Source organism: Lissotriton helveticus, chromosome 2_1, assembly GCF_964261635.1.
Source record: "Lissotriton helveticus chromosome 2_1, aLisHel1.1, whole genome shotgun sequence".
Taxonomy (NCBI): domain Eukaryota; kingdom Metazoa; phylum Chordata; class Amphibia; order Caudata; family Salamandridae; genus Lissotriton; species Lissotriton helveticus.
Window position 1 is genome coordinate 1,100,097,449 of NC_136059.1, and position 21,612 is coordinate 1,100,119,060.

Genomic DNA, 21,612 nt, shown 5'->3' on the forward strand with positions numbered 1-21,612 from the left:
TTTCGCTATTTTCAAAACCAACACATAAATAAAAAAAAATTGTCATTTTCAATACCAATAGCTCAAACTTTCCTAATGCGAGACCTATTGCATTGCAAATGCTTTTTTTCTGAAGTGAATTGATTGGTGGGACCAGTTGTTGACTTTTTATCATGCTACAGTGCACACATTCAGTATTGTAAACCTAGAACTACTTAGGACAGTGACAAAATAATTTTCAAAATTCCTTTATTGACATTCACATGTGCCCACGTGAAAAGTAAAAACATGGACACAGTTTAACGTTTTAGGAGGAGGGAAGTGATTATAGTTATTTTAACGAAATATTTTCCATTAAGCTTCCATTAAATCCACTATGACTACGAGAGGGGCTGCCGCTGCTTTATCTCCATTGACGAACCAAGATATGGTTTATATGCCCAGCCATGGATGGCCGTAGCTTAACCTGGAGTTTTAACCATGCATTTAACCACGCATAAAATATAAATATAAATAGAAGAAATATATATCAAAGGCAAGAACTGAAACTGTAAGTGTTTACTTAGTGCACATGCTTCAGTGCCTGAGGTGCGTAGTTTATTGCCTTTCAGAAGAATAAGAAACGTAAACGTCTGCTATTCCTTCCCATAATGTACTTGCATTTCTTGAGATTGCACATAAATCATAATGTGGAAGTTGTATCTGCGAGGTGGTAATTGATAACCATGGATAAACGACCATGAAGAACACGTTAATTGATTACATCCTTTTATCCACATAGAACAACACGTAATAACGGGTTTGACCAGACCCTTCATGGCTCCAAACGATTGCATGGTAAATTGCTTCCTCAGTCATGTGATGGAATGCTTCTTTGAACTGCATAGTTATTCTCATCAATCAAGATCCACACCATTCATCTGATTTTCACGATTGTTAGTTGCTTATAGTTTATGCGTGGTATTGCGCTAACCCAGTGTAGGTCGGAATTTTTAAACCTGGATCCTTTTGTGTGTTTGTGTCAGGACAAGGCTCCTTAGGGTGGAGTAGGTCTTTAAACATTATTCATTGTTTTGTTACTCTGCGTAGTTTGAGGGACCAGCTTTACTTTTTGTAGTGTAAAACAAAGCCAAACACTGAACCACTCAGGGAACCAGTATATGTGAACATTCCTTGCATTGTGTTTTCTTAAAAAGAGAACAGGAGTAGAAAGATGTGGTATAACAAAAGAACCCAACCTCAACGCCCTACCTGCTATATAGCAGATTACATTAGTCCTTGTTGAAAAATTGCAGTAAAAAGTTGCATTAAAAATAAAAGTTTTGGAGGTAGCAGGTCTTGGTCCTTGCAACCGCTTTTAAAGAGTGTGCCAAGAGTCCACGGTCTTCCTCTCCCACTATACCATAATGGGGTGAGATTGCAACACTTTACTTATGAAATCCATCTTTATATTAAGCTTTCTGGTAACACAGACTTATACAGTTGGCGTTTAAATAAACCTACGTGGGCAGTGAACGAACTATAGACCTTGCAACAGTTAAAAAATATTTTTGTAACCTCTTTGGTTTTATTTTTCATTCTTGAATCTTTTGTTGGTTATAGAAAAAAACTTTTTGCGACATTCATAACTGCCACAATTATATGTGTTAATCTTATATGCAGCAAGTGTTTGCTATTGCATTTACTTTTTGTCTCTTGCCCCTCCAGAAGTTCTGTCGCTCTCACACAATTTATTTTGTGGGATTTGCCACCTACTCAACATACCATCAGTACCACTTTTTAGGTCTCGTGACCTACAATGCGCGCAAGCGCATTGAGGGAGAGAGAATTCAAGTGCTCGAAATGCTCCTCAAACCAAGGGCTTCGTTCCTTGCGGTTTTCTTGAAGTTCACGTGGCCACAGGCACGCGCTTTTGGGCCATAAACTCTGTTCCCCACAGCCGTACATTCATTTCTCCTCCCCCTCCCCAGCCAGCTTCCCCCAGGCCGTAGCAGCACTCCTCCCACACCAGCACCTCCCCTCTCTCTCCCCGCAAACACAGCCTTTACTTTCATTTCTCCTCCCCTCCCCAGCCATGCCGAATTCTCCCACCTCCCACAGCCGTCCTTTCTGCCCGCACGAGCCTTCTCTTCTCTCTGCTCTCCCCTCAGGCGCCGTGACATACTTCAAAGTCTTATCACTTCACACGGCCGCAGGCCGTGCAACCAGAGCACTTCAGTTGGTGCGCAGCCCCCCTCCCAGCACTGTCTTGTTACTCTCGGCAGCCAACTTTCGTTTCATGGTGGAACAAACCTCACTGATAACACTTCACACGGCCGCAGGCCGTGCAACCAGAGCACTTCAGTTGGTGCGCAGCCCCCCTCCCAGCACTGCCTTGTTACTCTCGGCAGCCAACTTTCGTTTCATGGTGGAACAAACCTCACTGATAACTATCGTCTATTGTAGCGAACAACACCAGATTCAACTTGTGACTTCAGGCGCTACACGCATCTTTGCAGGGTGTGTGCACAACCTAACGCCAATTTTTGTAGCTACCTTTACTAGTATTATTGGGTATTACGACCCTGTCTACGTGCCTTGAAGTAGCATCCTGATGGCTTAAGGCGCTTGCTCACAAGTCCGCACTCGATGCACTCTCTTATCTTCTCCTTCCTGCTACCCAGGCTCCGCATTTCACCCATTGAAATAACTTTAGAGCAGCATAAAAGGGTATACAAACAAAGTAATGTAACTAAACAGAACATATATTCTTAACTAAATGTGGCATATACATGGATAATATATGGAACGTATGTAAGCATAACATACCATATGTAGAGTGCAGAGTGCAGTGTGCAGAGTGCAGAGTGCAGTGTGCAGAGTGCAGTGTGCAGAGTGCAGTGTGCAGAGTGTGAGTGCAGATTGTGAGTGCAGATTGTGAGTGCAGATTGTGAGTGCAGATTGTGAGTGCAGATTGTGAGTGCAGATTGTGAGTGCAGATTGTGAGTGCAGATTGTGAGTGCAGATTGTGAGTGCAGATTCAGAGTGCAGATTCAGAGTGCAGATTCAGAGTGCAGATTCAGAGTGCAGATTCAGAGTGCAGATTCAGAGTGCAGATTCAGAGTGCAGATTCAGAGTGCAGATTCAGAGTGCAGATTCAGAGTGCAGATTCAGAGTGCAGATTCAGAGTGCAGATTCAGAGTGCAGATTCAGAGTGCAGATTGTGAGTGCAGAGTGCAGATTGTGAGTGCAGAGTGCAGATTGTGAGTGCAGATTGTGAGTGCAGATTGTGAGTGCAGATTGTGAGTGCAGAGTGCAGATTGTGAGTGCAGAGTGCACATTTAGAGTGCAGAGTGCAGATTGTCAGTGCAGAGTGCACATTTAGAGTGCAGATTCAGAGTGCAGAGTGCAGATTCAGAGTGCAGATTCAGAGTGCAGATTCAGGGTGCAGAGTGCAGATTCAGGGTGCAGAGTGCAGATTCAGAGTGCAGATTGTGGGTGCAGAGTGCAGATTCAGAGTGCAGATTCAGAGTGCAGATTGTGGGTGCAGATTGTGGGTGCAGAGTGCATATTGTGAATGCAGATTGTCAGTGCAGATTGTGGGTGCAGAGTACAGATTGTGGGTGCAGAGTGCAGATTGTGGGTGCAGAGTGCAGATTGTGGGTGCAGAGTGCAGATTCAGAGTGCAGATTCAGAGTGCAGAGTGCAGATTTCAGAGTGCAGATTTCAGAGTGCAGATTTCAGAGTGCAGATTTCAGAGTGCAGATTTCAGAGTGCAGATTTCAGATTCAGAGTGCAGTTGCAGAGTGCAGTTGCAGAGAGAACTCAGCAGCACCACCACAGCATCACTCAGCACCACCACAGCATCACTCAGCACCACCACAGCATCACTCAGCACCACCACAGGATCACTCAGCACCACCACAGCACCACTCAGCGCAATCCCAGCATCACTCAGCGCCACCACAGCATCACTCAGCGCCACCACAACATCACTCAGCGCCACCACAACATCACTCAGCGCCACCACAACATCACTCCGCGCAATCCCAGCATCACTCAGCACCACCACAGCATCACTCAGCACCACCACAGCATCACTCAGCGCCACCACAACATCACTCAGCGCCACCACAACATCACTCAGCGCCACCACAACATCACTCAGCGCCACCACAACATCACTCAGCGCAATCCCAGCATCACTCAGCACCACCACAGCATCACTCAGCGCCACAACATCACTCAGTGCCACCACAACATCACTCAGTGCCACCACAACATCACTCAGCGCCACCACAACATCACTCAGCGCAATCCCAGCATCACTCAGCACCACCACAGCATCACTCAGCACCACCACAGCATCACTCAGCGCCACCACAACATCACTCAGCGCCACCACAACATCACTCAGCGCCACCACAACATCACTCCGTGCCATCACAACATCACTCCGCGACATCACAGCGTCAATCTGTGCAACCATTCAACAACAACTGGTTCAATTATGTTCTCTCAATGTTTCAAGCTTTATTACAAATGTCACAAAAAGATGTTATTTCACTTCTGTTCTTGGATTTTCATCACAATAAAATACACTGAACATAATCTTCACAAACGTTATTTACAAAAGTTTAAGCTATTGCCAATATAAATTACAATCACTTTTATTTAAGTATTAATTATTTAAAAAAATTAAAAGCCGTTGCTATTTGTAATATCAATACATCTAAGTCACGTAAATACAAAACATGTTGCATTACAAATGCTATAGTCGTCACATGTGCGAAAGTTATAACTATTGGCATTGAAAATGACAAAGCTATTAATTTAGCTATTTTCAAAATCAACACATAAATAAAAAAATTGTCATTTACAAGACCAATAGCTCAAACTTTCATAATGCGAGACCTATTGCATTGCAAATGCTTGTTTAGGTCGAAGCCTATCAGACAGTGCAGCTGTCTCGTTGCCAAGACCTATTGGGGACATAATGAAAGCTTGCCTAGGAGTGCATCCCATACATTGCTTATGGTTGGGTTGGTGGTATTTTACTCATATTTGCTTGCTTTCTATTTTCTGGCTTTATTGGGCAACATGGCCTCGCACAGCTTGTCACCACCCCCTTCACAGCTCAGGACACACGGTGCACCCCATCTTTCCACCGGCAATGGAGTCAAGTTCTCCCACACTATCGAGCTGACCCGGACAGACCACAATCTCCACTTCACACTCAATGGCTCACTAGAAGCCCGACCAGTACTCCCACCCACCCACTCCAAAACTGAAGGATCTTCACACCACTGACTTAATCGCCCCCTTGAAGAACACCACCAGCAACAGACCTGCCAAGCACGCCAGTTGGTTCACCCCTGAACTACTGACCCTCAAATGCCACTGCAAGAAACTAGAGAGACACTGGCGCTCCAGCAAGACCCCCACCAACCTCAACACCTTCAGATCTACCATCATCGTCTCAGGGAGGCCAAGAAGTAAACCCTCACCAACCACATCGAGGCAAGCGCCAACCACACCAAGGAAGTTTTTAACATTGTCAGGGAATTCTCCTTCCCTCTGCCACTGAGAAGACGATTCATCCCTCCCAAACACTCTGTGACACACTGGTGAACTACTTCCACCACAAAATCACTGACATTTACAGCAACTGCGACCACCCCCATCTCACCAACCTCAGCCAGCTCTGCACCCAAACCGACGCCTCCCACTCCCACCGGATCACCGTCTGGAAGCTTCTCTCGACCGAAGACACCATCTCCATCGTGTACTCCGTACACTCCTGAGCACCCATAGACCCTTGCATGCACCAAATCTACAACCTAGGAAGGGAAGTAATTGGCAGAATCCTCACAGAGTTACTCAACACTTCCATTAAGGCAGCCACTGTTCCCGACACCTAGAAGCATGCAGAGGTTAAATCCCTCCTGAAGAAACCCACCACCAAGCCCAACGAACTGAAGAACTACAGCCCTATCTCACTACTCCCCTTCCCCGCCAAGGTCTTGGAAAATTCATCAACTGCCAGCTTACGGACTATCAACCTGCTTGCCCCCTCCCAATCAGGCTTCTGGCCCAACCACAACACCAAGACTGCCCTGATCACAGCAATGGACGACATCAGACACCTCCTCGACCTAGTTGGAACAGCTGCCCTTATCCTCCTTGACCTCTCTGCAGCCTTCTACACGGTCTCCCAGCACACCCTCATCACCAGGCTTCACCACATTGGCATCCAAGGTAACGCATGCAGCAGGAACTCCTCCTTCCTCTCCTGCCGAACACAGTGGATCCATCTTGCATCCTTCTCATCCATACCCACAGACATCATCTGCAGCATCCCCAGGGCTCCTCATGACACTGCTGGCAGACTTCGCCCACACCCACGGGCTCAACATCACGTCTTATGCTGATGCCACTCTGCTCATCATGTCCCCCACAGAAGATGCTGACACCCCCAGAACTAGCTTCTGAAACACCATGTCCGACATCACGACCTGGATGAAGGCCAACTGCTTAAAACGCAACTCTGACAAAACAGAGGTCCTAATCTGACTCGTGGTGGCCCACCACACACTGCGCCTCTCCCACCCCCATCAACCTCGCACGCAACCTCGGAATTGTCCTGGACAGCCAACAGACCATAAAGCAGCAGATCTACGCCGTCTTCTCTGCTTGCTTCGACACCCTCTGCATGCTCCACAAGATCTTCTAATGGTTCCCTGGCACAACCAGGAAGACAGTCCCCCAGGCCCTCGTCACCGCCCGACTCGAATACGGCAACTTACTCTGCACCGGAACCACCAAACAGCTCCTAAACCGCCTTCATACCATCCAGAACACAGCAGCAAGACTCCTTCTCAACCTCCGCGCAGAAGAACCAGCATCTCTCCTCACGTCTCCACTGGCTCCCAGTCCAGGGAAGATGGCTCTTCAAATCCTCACACACGCCTACAAAGTCCGCCACAAAACCGAACCCATCTACATAAACAGCCGCCTGACATTCCACCAACCGGCCAGAGAGCTCTGCTCCTCCACCCTCACCCAGGCCCACATCCCCCACATCCATCAAAGCTGCTGCGGAGGTTGCACCTTCTACCTCGCCGGCAAGTCCTGGAACAACCTCCCCTTCACCTTCGCACCTCCCCATTACTGTAAAACTAAGACTTGGCTCTTCGATCATCGTGGCCATCCGACAGAGGCTGCAGAACCCTAGCGCCTGGAGATCCCCCGGGGTGAGAAGTCACACTTTACAAGACCCTCTGATTGATTGATTGATATCTGAATTCGGTTGCCCAGCATTCTTTGTCCCTTTTGTGGAGCATAACCTGTTTACCACCTCTCTTACTGGCTCCAAGTATTCTTCCACTACTGCTTTCTTTAGGAGAACTTTATTTTTTATTTTTTGAGGCAGGCCAGGAGAGTACCTGTGTTTTCAGTTATCCTCTGGGTGCTGCTAGTTCACTGTAGTACACATACTGTATTTTTTCGAAAAGGTTTCCTTCCTCCTATCTTTCTGCTCGACTGATTCTGTTATTAACCTCGATTATTATGATCAGTGCTCTTTACTAATAACCTAATGTAAACAATCCTCTTCCTCCGTTTCAGTCCCATAACATAGGCACTAGAAGTAGGGGGAGGTGGGTGCTGAATTACACCCAAAATAACCATGCTGGAGTTCAGGCTTTTACATTTTGTTTGTAACTTGTCACATTTAGTGTGCAAAGACAGAAGTCAAACGTGAGGCTCTGTCTTCCAGGGTGCTTGGTGTTTACTTTTCTTTCTCTGACTGTAAAAGTGAGAGGTTTAGCACTCTGTAGTGAAGCAGGGGCTGAGAAGATGGCCTGAATGGGTGATGAGATCAGGCCTACCAGCCGGGCGAGCTGCCTCAATGAGATGGTTGGTCCAGCCAGCATTTTTCGGCGCTCCTGTTGGATCTTTGACATTTTCCTGTCAGGAAGGCTGAGCTTCACCACCACAAAATCTACTGCAAAACCCAGTAACGTGATTTGTTGCAAGGGTTCTTAGAGCGATTTCTCCACATTGATGACAAAGCCCAGGTATTCTAGCAGGGACACTGCCCTCTGAAGATCATCCGTTAGGTTCACCTGGCATTAGTCAATCAGCAGAATGTGAACCAGGCAGGCAATGAGACGTGCTCTTTGCGACTGAAGGTGCTCCATCACCGTTCTGAGCACCTTGGTGGAGCACCAAGGTGCCGATGGGAGACCAAAAAGAACAGCCACGAATTTGATAGATTTTATATCACAGTTCAAACTAAAGGAACCAGCGGTGATGGGAAAATAAGGGCACCATGAGATATGCACCCTTGAGATTCAGACACACCATCCAGTCGAGTAAGCCCCTACGAAGGAGTATGCCCTACATCTTGAAGTGGCGGAATACTCGTTGAATTCCTAGATGCTGATTACCAGATAGAATCCTCTGTCCTTTTTCTCCAGCAAGAATATGTTGCTTAGGAAACTCTTGATATGCAACACGGTTGGGAGAATAGCGCCTTTCCTTAGTTGGGATTTTACTTCCTCATTGATAAGGTCGGCATGGTAATTGGAAAAGACCAAGGTGCACGGCTTTGTGGCCTGCGCCAGGGACTCATAAAACTCTATTCAGAAGCCTTGAACTATGCTGTGCCCTTACGTCTGAGGTTAAATTGCTCCAGTTGTTGGCAAAACCAGCCAACCTTCTTTCCACGTTTAGCAGGGAAGAATGGAGAACACTTACCGTTGTCTGTGTTCTGGGAGCTGCCACCAGGTAGTGGGCTCTGGTACCTCTCTGCCGTTTGTAGTCACGGCACGGCATGGACTGGAAAAAGCAGTTGAATCTAACGGCATTCTACCATTGTCTACATTTCACCATCTGGCCTCTGAGGAAGACTTGTTGGGAGATTGGTCGTTTGTGCCCTCCCTATCACTCCTGTGACCGAGGAAAATCTTTGAGGTGAATATTCTCTTGATAAAGGGCTGTGACTTGTCAAGGGAGGTGAAGGTTGCTACAGACTTCCTCATTTCCTTTATAAAGGGCTCCCTGAACTGGCATTCCTGCACCACAACTCCCGTTTCCATCGAAGCAAGGCCCCCCAGCTTGTGGTTGCTCTTTATCAGGAATGAACGGCGTGTTTCAGCCGTTTTGATCAACGTGGCATAATCGTCAATGAGAAGTGATTCTCCAGCATCACCACCACTAACTGTAATGCTGACTACTTCAAGAGTCAAAGTTTTTTATATGTTCCTGCCTTCATTGCCAAGGTTATAAATAAGTAGGGCTTTTTTCTTTTTGCCAGTGAAAGTATCGCCATCGATAGCTTCTAAATACGCTTCAAAAGTGTCTTTCCACTGCTCCCACGGAATAGGGGGAGTGCCAGCTGTTTGTAAGAAAGGAGGAGGAGCCAAAATACGATCCATTGCGTGGGTGAGTTACTGCCACAGTACACACAACAGTAATTAAATAGAAACTCCTTTTTTAAATTTTTTTTAAAAACACATCCAAACATATCATACAAACGTGTTGGGGCGAAGAATTTGGTTGCTGATTACTTATCCAGACTACCTCTCTCCGATAGTGACGATTGTGTTGTAAATGATGACTTGGAGGTGGTTTGTGCTGTTGGTTCCTTATGTGACTCAATTGGATGTGCCCTTTCGGAGTGCGAATGGTTGGAGGGGGTTGCTTCTGATAAAAACATGCAGGTAGTTACTGATCTTCTCTCCAAACCTTGGCCGTGCGAAAAAGCTTGTCCTGCCGCTATTATTCCTTATTTACGTATCAAGGATGAGTTGTCTCTTGTTGATGGAATTTTGAGAAGAGGCGGGCTTTTAGTTGTTCCAATTTCTATTCGTGGGAAGATTCTGAGTTTAGCTCACGAAGGGCATCCGATCCATGAAACGCAGTGTGAGGCAGGATTTTTGGTGGCCATCAGTAGACAAAGATGTTGAACATTTTGTTCGGGAATGTTGTGAATGTATTGTCAGTGACAAGTCACAAGTCACTCGTCCTCTGCCTGTTGAACCTATCGTTGTGAAAAGTGTTCCCTGGTCCAAATTGGCTTTGGATATTGCCGGACCTTATGGTCTCGTTGGTTCGACTCCCAAATTTATCTTAGTATTGATTGACTATATGACTAAGTGGCCTGAAGTAAGATTTGTTGACTCCATCAGTTCTTCTGTGGTAATTTCATTTTTACGTGATGTTTTCTCTAGGGAGGGTTTTCCTGAGGAAATAGTTTCAGATAATGGCACGCAGTTAGTTTCAGCTGAAATGTCTTCCTTTTTCAAGGAAGTTGGTGTTAAACACGTTTGCACGTCACTTTATCATCCTCGCAGCAACGGTCTGGTTGAACGTTTCAACCGTGTTGTCAAGGAACATCTTCAACTGGCTTTAGTGAACGGGTTGCAGTGGCGCCAAGCGGTTGCCGACATGTTGTGGGCTGTAAGAACTACTCCGCATGCTTCAACTCGAGTTGCTCCTTTTACTTTGCTGCGTGGTAGGATTGCTGGTACCAAGTTAAACAAGGAATGGATGTCCAGAAAGGTTGTGAGTGCTACTGAATTAGCTAGAGTGGCTGATGTCAGGGTTTCGGTTCTGAGCAAGTACGGTACCAAATCAAATGTATTGTCCTCTTGCAAAGTGAAGGTGGGGGATTGGGTGAGGATAAAGAAACCTGGGTTTCTCCGTAAAGGGGAGTCACGGTTTTATTCTCCTAAGAAGGTGGCTGCTGTGAGAGATTATGTGGTGGTGTTGGAGGATGGAAGGGTTTGGAGTAAGAGTATGGTTTCCATCGTTCCCGGGCCCATTGTTGAGAGGGTTGGGAAGCGGTTGGGGTTCAGTATTTCTCCATCTGATTCCAAGGCGGGTGGTGTGGTGCACTCTGGTGAAAACCTTCCACGTAGAGAAACGTCCTCCAGAGTCAGATCTGTTCCTGCCAAGTTTCAGGATTTTGTGATGAGGTAATTTCTATACCACATGGTTGATGCGTTGAAAGTTGTATTGTTTTCACATGATGTCAGTTTTTATTTACAAATGTTAAGATCTATTTACTTTGTGCTTTTCTTCCTTAGCTTCTATTCTTTTCTATTGCATCTTCATTTCTCTCTCAACCTTTTCTTTGTTTTCTCTGTGAAGAAAGGGAGGTGTGTTAGGACTTCTCTCTTCCCACGCATTCCACACAGAATGTTCCCTGCGTGGAACACATAGTAGATTCCTTTCTTGGCAGTTGCTGCCGGGGAGTTGCTGTAGCTGGACGCACAATAAAGCTGTGGTTCAACTTACCCGTCGTGTGGACCATACTTCTTTTCAATAATCCTCTCCACTTGTCCTGACAGAATTTGTAACATGGCCTAGTTGGAGATTCTCATTGTATCCAAAGAAATAAGTATTGGATTTTTTTACCTTAAATAATGTTATGTGAACTTTATGGAACAAATCTGATGCATTAAAATTATTATTACTTGAAAAATGTTAGGATTTTTTTTCATTTACGACTTAAGTCAATATGAATTATATGACCTCGAGCTCTTTTTGTCATTTTATTGTTTCATATGTGGTTTCAGGGGTTCGACACCAGATTACGGTCTACTTTTAGTGTAAAAAAGAGACCCTTTTGCCCTCCCCCCCCCCCCCCCCCCACATGACCAAACTACTATTTGTTATATTCATTTCCATATTTCCATACACAGGTCTGAATTCTATCGGGGTGACCAACATGGTGGCCTGAGTACAACATTTCTGTAAAGTTCTGCTGGCTCTCCAAATTATCTCCGTAAATTCTTGCATAAATCTGCGCCATCCATCCCTCACACAGAATTCTTGGATCTCCATTTAAGCTTATCCGTTTAGTCTAACGGAAAGGCATTTCCACATCTGTAATTTTATATTGTGTACTATTACACACATAAACAAGTCTTGCATGAGTGCAGTTGCACTTTGGAGTTTTCTTTTCTTTACTGACAAAATATTGATACCCCTGGTGAAACTCCTTTCCCTAGCTGTCCACCAATTTTGTTGGTTTTCCCTTCCACTTCCCAGTCTCAAACAGGCTCACTCCTGCCCTGAATAGACGTAAATTACCATTACCAGTGTGTGAAAGGCCACATAATTTTTATTTTAAATAAGATACCAGCACATTCCGTACCTGCAACTCCTGCTTCCTGTTATTGGGAGAGATACTCGTGTAAAAAATGTTTTTGTAAAGCTTATTTTTAATGCTTAACACCATGTATTGTAAATAGCAAAAGTGGGGTTCCAATCTGAAAAATGTGATTTCACGTGTAAATTGAGACTACACTCGTAAATACCTTTATGAATTTGCCCCATAGTATTTTTCTTCTCTTTAATCCTGGACTTCTCATTTACCAGTTTTGAAAGACCATACTGTATTTTTGAAGTGCATTGTGATCGTTAGGACCAGTTGTTGACTTTATCTTGCTACCGAGCACACACTCGGTATTGTTAACCTAGAACTACCCAGGACGGTGACAAAACAATTTTAAAAATTCCTTTATTGACATTCAAATATGCCCACGTGAAAAGTAAAAACATAGACAAAGTTTAGCGTTTTAGGCGGATGGAAGTGATTATATTTTTTAACAAAATATGGTTCCATGAAGCTTCCAATAAATCCACTATGGCATTAAGAGAGGGGATGACACTGCTTTATCTTCATTGTCGAAGCAAGGTTATAAATGGTTTATTCATGCCCAGCCATGGATGACAGTAGCTTAACTTGGTGTTTTTGACAATGCATTTAACAGGGGCATCACATGTAAATAAAAGAAATATATCAAAGGCAAGAACTCAAAATGTAAGTGGTCAGTCACTTAGCAAACACATTTCAGTGCCAGATGTTTGTAGTTTATTTGCCTACTTTCAAAAGAATAATAAACTTATGAAACGTCTGGAATTCCTTCCCTTAACGTCAAAGCATTTCTTGAGGTTCCACATAAATTATAATGCAGAATTTGTTTTTACAAGGTGGTGATTGAACCCATGGATAAATACCATGAAGAACTTGTCAGTTGATGACGTTAGTTTATCCACCGAGAACAACTCGTAATAACGGGTTTGTTCTGACCCTTCATGGCTCCAAACGATTGCATGGTAAATTTTTTCCTCAGCTGTATGATGGAATTCTTCTTTGAAAAGCATAGTTTCACTCATTGATCATGATCCGCACCATTCATCTGATTTGCACAATTGGTGGTAGCTTATAGTATAGCAATGTATTGCGCCATCCCAGGGTAGGTCTAAATGAATTAAAGAAATTGAGAAGCCAATAGATATTGCATTAGAGTAAGGTGGCTGATTATTAAACCTAGATCCTTTTGTGTGTTTGTGTCAAGGCTCCTTAGGCTGGAGTACTTCTTTAAACATTTATTCATGGATTTGGGAACCAGCTTTACTTTTTGAAGTGTAAAACAGTGCCAAACAATGGACCACTCAGGGAACCTATGTATGTGAACATTCCTTGCATTGTGTGAAAAAAAGCAGGAGTAGATGGGTGTGGTGTAACAAAAGATCCCAGCCTCAAAGCCCTGCCTGAGATATGACAGATTACATTACTCCTTTCTTGAAAAAATAAATGCAGTAGAAAGTTGCATTAAAAATAAAAGGTTTTGGAGGTTGCAGGTCTTGGTCCTCGCAATCACATTTGAAGAGTGTGCCAGGAGTCCAGGGTCTTCCTCTTCCACTATACCATAATGGGGTGAGCTTGCAACGGCATGCTGCAAAAATCCACCTTTATTTCAAGCTTTTCGGGAACACAGACTTATATAGTTGGAGTAGAAATAAACCTACTTGGTCAGTGAACGAGCTAAAGCAGGATTGCCTTGAAACAGTTAAAAAAGATAGTTGTAGCCTCTTTGGTTTGATTTTTCCATTCATGAAGCTTTTGCAGGTTCATAGCTCCCACAATTATATTTGTTAATCTTATATGCACCAAGTGTTTGATATTGCATTTACTTTTGCCCCTCATCTCTTTAGAAGTTCTGTCCCTCTCACACAATGTATTTTGTGGGATTTTCCACCTGGTCCACATACAATCTATATACCACTTTTTGGGTTGAAGCCTATCAAACAGTGCAGCTATCTGGTTACAAAGACATATTGGGGACATGCTGAAAGCTTTCCTAGGAATGCATCCCACCCATTTCGCGCCTGGTGTTTTTTCCACTCTGGAAAATCAGCACGAATAGCACCATGCGCAACACAAGAGGGTGCTGCTTCTTCCTGGTGCTCGAGTAGATTTTCTACAAGACATACAGCCACTAAAGTATTCCAAATTTTGATTACTCATTCTTGTGTACATGCAGTTATCTTTCTACCCATGTATTCTTGTGTATATACATTCACTATGTGCATTTTTTTTATATGTGCATTAATGCCTTTTGATATATGGGAAGTTGCTGCAATAAATATTTCTCTTTACATAGTAAATGAGAGTTGAGCTCTGTTTATGTTGTATTTTTGTAATCTAAAGGGGTGTAGAGTTCTTTTTAGGTCTCGGCAACGAGAACTATTGTCGCCTAGTAAGCTAGCAAGGGACTACAGAGAGGTGGACGAGCCGACCAGGGTCTGTGGACGCGCACAAAGGCAGGCAGGCATGCGCCAGACACACACACAGACAGACAGACACACGCACGCATGCATGCATGCACACACACACACACACACACACACACACTCTCACACTCTCTCTCTCTCTGCCGCCCCCCCCCCCACTCACCGGGCTCTTTCCCTCCGCATCGGGTCAGTCACGGCAGAAGGCAGACTTGTGTCTTCTCCGGCGATCTTCAGCTGATGTGCACGCCCACACTGCGTCGTGCGCGCCCGTTGATCCTCAGCTTGTTTACAATAGCGATCGTTTCTTCCGCTAGCACTCCGTGGCATCTCAGACGCACAGCAGGTAGCATTAGCACCTCTTGTTTTAAAATGCGTTTGTTTATCTAGGACGGACACGTTTACTGGTTGCTTGTTATTTATTGTCTTCTTTCCTCTGCTTTCCCCTCCCACCCCCTGCATGCGTTGCTTCTTCCCTTCCCACCCAGTGTGTATTGCTTCTTCCTAACCCCCAACCCCCCACGGTCGGTGTTGCTTCTTTCCCTCCTACCCCCATTCAGGGTTGCTACTTCACCAGTCACCCCAGAAAGTGTTCCCTATTCTCCTATTGCACATACGACATGCTTTCCTACAAGGACACCTGCTTTTCCACTCCCTGCTCCTCATCTCTGGCCCGCCCCGGGCGTCGTGCTTTAGGTTTTCGCACTGCGCCAGCTTTCATATTAACAACACTGGCGCCATGCTTAATATTTTGACAGGAGCCCGCTTTTATGGTTTTTTTTTTGGTATTCATTAGCATTTTTTTACAGTAGTACAGCACGCTACACGTAATCTTCAACAAGGGCAGCCACGCAGCCCGCCTAGCTCTATTTCAACATCTGCCGCTCCTAATCAGCAACAATGGTGGCTGCACCTTCTACATCTTTTTCGTGTTTATCCAGTTGGTTCCTTTGTGAGATCTACACAACTATGTGCCTTTCCATTCAGTGGTCTGGAGTGCAGGTTTGCACGTATGTCGCAGTTTATTCAGATTCCTAACATACGGTTTTGCACCAGCACTGGTGTGTTTCGGGCGGCCTTCAAACTGATTTATGTTCTGCATCTCTTCCCCACCAAAGCAGTGTCCAGTCCGAGTGCGCTCTTCGAGGACTTGTCGTTTCACTAGTTCTAGGAGCAGCTCGTGTGAGCACCAGTGTTTACAGGCGCACAGGCTGTTCATATTACTTATCGTCCCTGAGATATTTATTACCTATCTCGACTCTAGGGCAGTCACAAATTCTGACACTGCTTCCTACCAAGGACCTTTTATGGCCACATAAGAACCATTGTTTTTCTAAAACATTAGTCAACCCCAGGTTCACTTATTAGAGTCCCCTTGTTTTCCTTACTACATTGTTCTCACACGGCACGCCGCACTCTATTTCAACATCTTACAATGCTTTTTAGGTCTCGGCAACGAGAACTATTGTCGCCATGTAAGCTCGCAAGGGAGTACAGAGCGGTGCACGAGCCGACCAGGGTCTGTGGACGCGCACACACAAAGGCAGGCAGGCACACACCAGACAGACACAGACAGACACACGCACGCACACACACACGCACACACACACACACACAGCCTCCCTCTCTGCCCACTCCCTCTCTGCCGCCCCCCCCCCCTTCTACCCCCACTCACCGGGCTCTTTCCCTCTGCAGGGGGTCAGTCACGGCAGCAGGCAGGCTCGGTGTCTTCTCCGGCGATCTTCAGCTGATGTGCACGCTCACGCTGCGTCTCCTGCGCGCCCACCACGCTGTTTCGCGCCCGTTGATCTGCGTCTCCTGCGCGCCCACCACGCTGTTTCGCGCCCGTTGATCCTCAGCTTGTGATTACTACTCCTTCTAACCCGGATTCTAAATTACTATTTCTTGGTTCTCTAACTCCACTCTGTTGATTCGTAACAAACTGATATTCAGCACATTTCACAGTCTCGCTTTTGCTTCTCATAAATACAATAAGATTATTTTAAGCAATGTCTACCCTTCTTTTGGTTCTGTGCCTATTATGCTTCGGACTATAGAGTTTTAGAAAGTGTGGTGGAAGATTCCGTGATATCAGCGGTGTGCACAGTGCAGAGTGAGTGTGCAGAGTGCAGAGTAGTGAGTGCAGAGTAGTGAGTGCAGAGTAGTGAGTGCAGAGTAGTGAGTGCAGAGTAGTGAGTGCAGAGTAGTGAGTGCAGAGTAGTGAGTGCAGAGTAGTGAGTGCGCAGAGTGAGTGGGCAGAGTGAGTGGGCAGAGTGAGTGGGCAGAGTGAGTGGGCAGAGTGAGTGGGCAGAGAGAGTGGGCAGAGAGAGTGTGCAGAGAGAGTGTGCGCAGATGAGTGAGTGTGCAGATGAGTGAGTGTGCAGATGAGTGAGTGTGCAGATGAGTGAGTGTGCAGAGTAGTGAGTGCGCAGAGTAGTGAGTGCGCAGAGTAGTGAGTGCGCAGAGTAGTGAGTGCGCAGAGTAGTGAGTGCGCAGAGTAGTGAGTGCGCAGAGTAGTGAGTGCAGAGTAGTGAGTAGTGAGTGCAGAGTAGTGAGTGCAGAGTAGTGAGTGCAGAGTAGTGAGTAGTGAGTGCAGAGTAGTGAGTGCAGAGTAGTGAGTGCAGAGTAGTGAGTGCAGAGTAGTGAGTGCAGAGTAGTGAGTGCAGAGTATGAGTGCAGAGTAGTGAGTAGTGAGTGCAGAGTAGTGAGTGGTGAGTGCAGAGTAGTGAGTAGTGAGTGCAGAGTAGTGAGTAGTGAGTGCAGAGTAGTGAGTGCAGAGTAGTGAGTAGTGAGTGCAGAGTAGTGAGTGCAGAGTAGTGAGTAGTGAGTGCAGAGTAGTGAGTGCAGAGTAGTGAGTGCAGAGTAGTGAGTGCAGAGTAGTGAGTGCAGAGTAGTGAGTGCAGAGTAGTGAGTGCAGAGTAGTGAGTGCAGAGTAGTGAGTGCAGAGTAGTGAGTAGTGAGTGCAGAGTAGTGAGTGGTGAGTGCAGAGTAGTGAGTAGTGAGTGCAGAGTAGTGAGTAGTGAGTGCAGAGTAGTGAGTGCAGAGTAGTGAGTAGTGAGTGCAGAGTAGTGAGTAGTGAGTGCAGAGTAGTGAGTAGTGAGTGCAGAGTAGTGAGTGCAGAGTAGTGAGTAGTGAGTGCAGAGTAGTGAGTGCAGAGTAGTGAGTGCAGAGTAGTGAGTACTGAGTGCAGAGTAGTGAGTAGTGAGTGCAGAGTAGTGAGTGCAGAGTAGTGAGTGCAGAGTAGTGAGTGCAGAGTAGTGAGTGCAGAGTAGTGAGTAGTGAGTGCAGAGTAGTGAGTGCAGAGTAGTGAGTGCAGAGTAGTGAGTAGTGAGTGCAGAGTAGTGAGTGCAGAGTAGTGAGTGCAGAGTAGTGAGTAGTGAGTGCAGAGTAGTGAGTGCAGAGTAGTGAGTGCAGAGTGAGTGTGCAGAGTGAGTGTGCAGAGTAGTGAGTAGTGAGTGCAGAGTAGTGAGTAGTGAGTGCAGAGTAGTGAGTGCAGAGTAGTGAGTGCAGAGTAGTGAGTGCAGAGTAGTGAGTGCAGAGTAGTGAGTAGTGAGTGCAGAGTAGTGAGTAGTGAGTGCAGAGTAGTGAGTGCAGAGTAGTGAGTAGTGAGTGCAGAGTAGTGAGTAGTGAGTGCAGAGTAGTGAGTGCAGAGTAGTGAGTGCAGAGTAGTGAGTAGTGAGTGTGCAGAGTGAGTGTGCAGAGTGAGTGTGCAGAGTGAGTGTGCAGAGTAGTGAGTAGTGAGTGCAGAGTAGTGAGTAGTGAGTGCAGAGTAGTGAGTGCAGAGTAGTGAGTGCAGAGTAGTGAGTGCAGAGTAGTGAGTGCAGAGTAGTGAGTGCAGAGTAGTGAGTGCAGAGTAGTGAGTGCAGAGTAGTTAGTAGTGAGTGCAGAGTAGTGAGTGCAGAGTAGTGAGTAGTGAGTGCAGAGTAGTGAGTAGTGAGTGCAGAGTAGTGAGTGCAGAGTAGTGAGTAGTGAGTGCAGAGTAGTGAGTGCAGAGTGCAGAGTGCAGAGTAGTGAGTGCAGAGTGCAGAGTAGTGAGTGCAGAGTGCAGAGTAGTGAGTGCAGAGTGCAGAGTAGTGAGTGCAGAGTGCAGTGCAGGTATGTGCAGTGCAGTGCAGGTGAGTGCAGGTGAGTGCAGTGCAGTGCAGGTGAGTGCAGTGAGTGCAGGTGAGTGCAGTGCAGGTGAGTGCAGTGCAGTGCAGGTGAGTGCAGTGCAGTGCAGGTGAGTGCAGTGCAGTGGAGTGGAGTGCAGTGGAGTGCAGCGCAGGTGAGTGCAGTGCACACTGCACTGGAGTGGAGTGCAGTGCAGGTGAGTGCAGGTGAGTGCAGTGCAGTGCAGGTGAGTGCAGTGCAGTGCGTGCAGTGCAGGTGAGTGCAGTGCAGGTGAGTGCAGTGCAGGTGAGTGCAGTGCAGGTGAGTGCAGTGCAGTGCAGGTGAGTGCAGTGCAGGTGAGTGCAGTGCAGTGGAGTGCAGTGGAGTGCAGTGGAGTGGAGTGCAGTGCAGGTGAGTGCAGTGCAGTGCAGGTGAGTGCAGTGCAGTGCAGGTGAGTGCAGTGCAGGTGAGTGCAGTGCAGGTGAGTGCAGTGCAGGTGAGCAGTGCAGGTGAGTGCAGTGCAGGTGAGTGCAGTGCAGGTGAGTGCAGTGGAGTGCAGTGCAGTGCAGGTGAGTGCAGTGCAGGTGAGTGCAGTGCAGTGTAGGTGAGTGCAGTGCAGTGGAGTGCAGTGCAGGTGAGTGCAGGTGAGTGCAGTGCAGGTGAGTGCAGTGCAGTGCAGGTGAGTGCAGTGCAGGTGAGTGCAGTGCAGTGCAGGTGAGTGCAGTGCAGGTGAGTGCAGTGCAGGTGAGTGCAGTGCAGGTGAGTGCAGTGCAGTGCAGGTGAGTGCAGTGCAGGTGAGTGCAGTGTGTGCAGTGCAGATGAGTGCAGTGCAGGTGAGTGCAGTGCAGTGCAGGTGAGTGCAGTGCAGTGCAGGTGAGTGGAGTGCAGGTGAGTGCAGTGCAGGTGAGTGCAGTGCAGTGGAGTGCAGGTGAGTGCAGTGCAGGTGAGTGCAGTGCAGTGGCATGCAGGTGAGTGCAGTGCAGGTGAGTGCAGTGCAGTGGCGTGCAGGTGAGTGCAGTGCAGGTGAGTGCAGTGCAGGTGAGTGCCTTGCAGGTGAGTGCAGTGCAGTGCAGGTGAGTGCAGTGCAGGTGAGTGCAGTGCAGGTGAGTGCAGTGCAGGTGAGTGCAGTGCAGGTGAGTGTAGTGCAGTGCAGGTGAGTGCAGTGCAGGTGAGTGCAGTGCAGGTGAGTGCAGGTGAGTGCAGTGCAGTGCAGGTGAGTGCAGTGCAGTGCAGTGCAGGTGAGTGCAGTGCAGGTGAGTGCAGTGCAGGTGAGTGCAGTGCAGTGCAGGTGAGTGCAGTGCAGGTGAGTGCAGTGCAGTGCAGTGCAGTGCAGGTGAGTGCAGGTGAGTGCAGTGCAGGTGAGTGCAGTGCAGGTGAGTGCAGTGCAGTGCAGGTGAGTGCAGTGCAGGTGAGTGCAGTGCAGGGCAGGTGAGTGCAGTGCAGGTGAGTGCAGTGCAGGTGAGTGCAGTGCAGTGCAGGTGAGTGCAGGTGAGTGCAGTGCAGGTGAGTGCAGTGCAGTGCAGGTGAGTGCAGTGCAGGTGAGTGCAGTGCAGGTGAGTGCAGTGCAGTGCAGGTGAGTGCAGTGCAGGTGAGTGCAGTGCAGTGCAGGTGAGTGCAGTTGAGTGCAGAGTGGTGTGTATTGACAATGTAAATGACAATGCCATTTATTTATGATTTAAAGAAAAAAAAAGAAATGTCATGAGCAATGCCAATAGCTCTACCTTTAATGATGCCGAGACCATTGCATTGTAAATGCTTGTTCGATAAGTATTCACATTGTATCCTGGGGTTATGAAATCTTGCTCATGTGTTCTAAAGAGAAAACAAGACACCGGTATACCCATACGTATTAAAATAACGAACATATAGGACCATTCGATAGAGTTGAAGGCTTTGGTGGCATCTAACAGTACCGCTGCTCCCTCTAGGTCTGGATTTAATTGATGTAATAGCGCAAACACAGTCTAAGTAATGCACAATGGATTGCCTGGGCACAAAACCAGATTGGTCAGAAAGGACTTTTTGCTAGCCAGAATCTTCGCCAGGATCTTTGCATCAATATTGATAAGCGAGAAGATGTGGTATGATTCTCATCTATCCGGCTGTTTGTCTGGTTTCAGTAGCGCTATAATAAGGGCCTCGCGAAGAGTCGGCAGTAGTGTTTGTTTAGTGTATGACTCTGCGTACATTTCCAAGAGGTTGGGAGCCAGGAGATCTGCCAACTCTTTTTAGGATTCGCTACTTTAGCTGTCTTGTCCCGGCGCCTTTCCATTTGGCAAGGTGCGGTTTGCTTCGATCACTTCTTCCAACTATATGGGGTGTAATAAATATTTCCACTGTCCCTGGGACAGCCACGTTAGGGCTACGTCGTCTAAGTATACATTAATGTCGGCTGCAGTGGATGTCCCCCTTGAAGCTTGTAAATTCTCATCGAATTCTGAAAATACCTCCACAACCTCAGGTGTATCATAATAGTATTTCCCATTTCTTCCAGCAACTTTTGTCACTTGATTCTGCTCCCCAGTTGGTCTTAGTATAGCGGCCAAATGACGACCCAGCCGTCACCTCTCTCCATATACTGTTGCCACAGAGCGACAGGACATATAGCTTAATTCTCGTTCCGCCATATCATTGTAATGTGCGATTTGTTGTCTGATCGCAGCCAAGGTGTCATCTACTGGCTCGCTCTGCAGACCCTTCAGTGTTTGTTCTATTTTTTGAGTTACCTTCATATTTCTTTTAATATGCCCGCTTGTGTCTTAATGCAGATCCCCATTATTGTGGCTTAAAATTCCTCCCAAAGTGTGTCCGCCCCCCTTAATCGAGCATTCATTAATGTCGAAGTATTTCACAATGTCCTGTTTTATGGTCTCCCTGTATAATGGATCTAATAGCCCATGGCGTTACATTTCCAGAGGAACTTTATTGGCTTCTGCATTGGGATCACCATGTCTTATTTAACTGGGTTGTGACCCG

The 21,612-nt window shown here is 46.7% G+C and overlaps 1 protein-coding gene across 1 annotated transcript in view; it reads left to right on the plus strand.

Annotated features, from left to right (window-relative positions):
- SNAPC3 (small nuclear RNA activating complex polypeptide 3) overlaps positions 1-21,612 on the plus strand; it is a 243,388-nt gene that overhangs the window by 39,809 nt on the left and 181,967 nt on the right. The window lies entirely within an intron of this gene.